This window comes from Canis lupus, chromosome 7, assembly GCF_011100685.1.
Source record: "Canis lupus familiaris isolate Mischka breed German Shepherd chromosome 7, alternate assembly UU_Cfam_GSD_1.0, whole genome shotgun sequence".
NCBI lineage: Eukaryota > Metazoa > Chordata > Mammalia > Carnivora > Canidae > Canis > Canis lupus.
In genome coordinates this window covers 73,619,605-73,623,862 of record NC_049228.1, presented here as the reverse complement: position 1 = coordinate 73,623,862, position 4,258 = coordinate 73,619,605, and positions in this window count along the sequence as shown.

Genomic DNA, 4,258 nt, shown 5'->3' with positions numbered 1-4,258 from the left:
ATGATTATTCTGCTCAATGTAAGTGTGAAGAGGGTTTCATTGTTCCAGTGTCATGATATTTAAAAAAATACATGGCTTTGGCTATAGGTCTCCAAGGTCCAATGAGCATGCATTTGGGTATTTGCAAAATTTAATGATTTAATATTGTAATAGATTTTAAGTATCTCTTAAAAATAATTAAAAGGAATGGAAATAAGTCTATTTATTTATTTTTTTTAAATTTGAATTCAATTAGCCAATACATAGTACATCATTAGTTTTAGATGTAGAGGTCAGTTTTTCATCAGTTGCATATAACACCCAGTGCTCATCACATCACGTGCCTCCTTAATGCCCATCATCCAGTTACCCCTTCCACCACCCACCTCCACTCCAGCAACAACCCTCAGTTTCTTTCCTAGAGTTAAGAGTCTCTCATGGTTTGTCTCCCACTCTGATTTCCTCCCATTCAGTTTTCCCTCCCTTGCCCTATGATCCCCTGTGCTGTTTCTCATATTCCACATATGAGTGAAACTGTATGATAATTGTCTTTTTCTGGTTAACTTATTTCACTCAGCGTAGTACCCTCCAGTTCCATCCATGTTGATGGAAATGGTAAGATTTCACCCTTTTTTATGGCTGAGTAATACTCCTGTGTGTGTGTGTGTGTATGTGTATCACATTTTCTTTATCCATTCATCTGCCAGTGGACATCTGGGTTCTTTCCACAGTTTGGCTATTGTGGACATTGCTGCTATAAACATTTGGGTGCAGGTGCCTCTTCAGATCACTATATTTGTATCTTTGGGGTAAATACCTAGTAGTGCAATTGCTAGGTCATAGGGTAGCTCTATTTTTTTAGGTCCTTTGTGACAACCCTCTATACTGTTTTCCAGAGTGGCTACACCAGTTTGCATTCCTACCAATAGTGCAAGAGAGTTCCTCTTTCTCCACATCCTCGCCCACATTTGTTGTTTCCTGACTTACTCACTTTGACCATTCTGACTGATGTGAGGTGTTATTTCATTGTGATTTTGATTTGTATTACCCTGATGCCGAGTTGAACATTTCTTCATGTGTCTGTTGGCCATTTGTATCTCTTTAGAGAACTGTCTGTTCATGTCTTCTGCCCATTGAAGGAAATCCTTTTTTGAAAAAATACATATTTATTTATTTATTTGAGGGAGAGTGAGAGTGAGAGGAGGGGCAGAGGGAAAGAATCTCATGCAGACTCCTCCCTGAGCTCAGAGCTTGACCAAGGGCTTGATCTCAAGACCCTGAGATCATGACCTGAGCCAAAATCAAGAGTCAGGCACTCAACTGACTGAGTCACTCAGGCACCCCATAGAAAGAAGTCTTTAGTACTACAAATGCTTTATAATCTTTCTGTTATATATCACGTCCAACTAAGTAAACTTTATTTCTACATTAACACCTTTCTTGTGTGGCTTATTCTTGTCTCCTTTGCTTGTCCCCTTGCAAGCTCCACTCAGGTGTGCAGACTTCTTCCTCATGCTCCCTGAGCTGGCCTGACATCCAGGCCCATGGTGCACTGATAGGAGCCCTCATCTTTGCAAATTCCTGTGCAGTGCCTGCCTCCCTCGCTGAGTTCCTGAGTGTGCAGCTTGCTTGGGATACTGAGAGTTGATGGAATCACCATCCAGTCCAGATGCTGGAAGTACAGAGAGTGGGTGGCCCAGCTTCCAGTCTAGTTGCCTTGGGGGGTAGTTAGGTGGTAAGTCCAACAGCCATCTCAGGACCAACCAAGGGGTGGGGAAGAAGACATTTTGAAATTTGATTGAGTTTAAACCAAAATTTACAGCAAAATCAGTGACTTAAATTGCATTTATATGGATGAGTTTGTGTGAGTTTTCAGTTTCCAAGCAACTATGAGAACTTGGGATAGACTTAAGTTTAGTTATAAGAAAACAAGAAAGTTACTTTTTTTTTTTTTTTTTTGCACAACTCAATTTGGCCAAAAATCATGCATACTATATACCTATAGAACTTTTTAAAATTCCAAAGCAAAACTAATGAAAACATTATGGGAAAGAAAGCAAAACATGCTTTTTTGAAAGGGAAAGAAATCAACCTTTGCTGTGGTTCGTGGCTATATAAAAATTTGTGTATTTGGATTCAATTTGTTCTGCAGTTCAGTAAATTGGAGCAATTTATTTTGGCTTTTGGTTCAGGTCATATACTTATAAATATATTTGTCCTTTGAGAAGCAAATATGCTCCAAAAGAGTAAGTCTAGAGTGGTGCTTCATGCCTCTCAAAATCTTCTCTGTTTATACACATGTGAAATACCTAGGTATAATACTCTTTTTAGAAGCTTCTGCCTCCAAAGGCGGCCTTAGAAGAGCAGGATCTCCATCCTCACCTGAGATGTTCTGGTGAACTCGCAGGCAAAGATAGGCCTACTGTGGAGCTGTCAAAGCTTAGACTTTTCTCACTTGCCCAGAGTGCCTCCAAGGCACTATTTAAGAGCTAATGATGTATTGACACTGTGGCTTTTTAAAAATAAAATGTATAAAAGTAAGGCATTTTTAGCTACAGTCCATTTGACTTCCCCTCCACTATACTTTCTCCCACTTCAGGTGGCGCTAAAGTAGCAAAACATTTTTAGGATCCAGAGGACAGGAATTTGGATGCACCTTGCTTGGGCTGAACGAGTATTTATGCTGTTGTTTAAAGCCATTAAGTTTTGGAGTGGTTTGTTATACAGCAACAAATAACTGATACACGCGTGTAAAGTTATACCCAGTGGATTTGGTTCCCATCAGGAATGTACTCAGTAACGCAGTGTATTAAATTAGAAATGAGTCATACATTTTCCTTCCTTCCTTCCCTCCTTCCCTCTTCCCTCCCTCCCTTCTTCCCTCCTTTCTTCCTTCCCTTTTCTTCTTTCTTTCTCTCTTTTGTTGCATGGGAATTACGTATTGATAAAATTCAAATAAGCCTTTTAAAATGCAAATTGGAAGATGTTTTAGAAAGTTTCAGTATAACCAGTAAGAATTCATAGACTCATGATTTTAAAGTATAGGAACAGTACCTTCTTTTTTTTTGTCTTTAACTTTATTTCCTAGAGAACAACAGAAAATTCAGATAAATGTAAATGGAATACTGCATGCTAATTCAGCAAATTCTACAATGTAGATGGCCTATACTCTTCAAAAATGTCAAGATCATAAAAGTTACAATCAAAAAAAAGTGAGTCAGGACTTATTCCAGATAAAAGGAGCCTAAAGAGAAATGACAACTAATTGCTGTGTGTGATCCTTGACTGAATCTTGGAACAGAAAAAGTTAATTTTCTCATTTTAATATAAGGACATGAATGGGATAAATCTGAAATTTGAATAAGGTTTGTAGATTAGATAAAATAGTATTTCACCAGTGTTAATTTTACTCTTTGAAAATCATACTGTGGTTATATAAAAAAAAATGTCATGTGTTTTTGGTCTTTTTTTAAAGATGTATCTATTTTAGAGAGAGAATGTGTGTGCACACAGCGGAAGAAAGGCAGAAGAGGGAGAGAAAGAGAGGAAGAATCTCAAGCAGACTGTCCACTGAGCATGGAGTTAGACATGGGGCTCAATCCCACGACCCTGAGATCATGACCCGAGCTGAAATCAAGAGTTGAACACTCAAACAACTGAGCCACCCAGGCGCCCAAAGAGAATTTCATGTTTTTAAAAGAAATGCCCACTGACATATTCCAGAGTAAAAGGATATTATGTCTACTCTGAATGGTTAAGATAATATATGCAAATATATTATATATATATATATATATATATATATATAACAGAATAATGAGGCAAATAAAGTAAAATATTATCATTTGGAGATCTGGGTTAAGGATATGTAAGAACTCGATGATTTTATACCTTTTCTCTAAGTCTGAAATTATTTCAGTTAAAGTGTTTAAAATATTTTCTTTTAAAGTAATGGAGGGGGCGTCTGGGTGACTCAGTTAAGCACCCGGCTCTTGATTTTGGCTCAGATCATGATCTCAGGGTCATGGGATCGAGCCCTGCATGGGGCTCCACACTCAGTTTGGAGTCTGATGGAGATTTTCTCCCTTCCTTTCCCTCCACCCCTCCCCCACGCACTTATGGGCTCTCTCTCTCTTAAATAAATAAATTATATATATATATAATTTATTTATTTAAAATAATGAAATGTGAACAAAATGATCAAAAATGACTAATTAAGTAAGTCGAAATTATTGTGTCTATGAAAAGCAAATGGTAAGAATCACATAGCAGCGGGAGG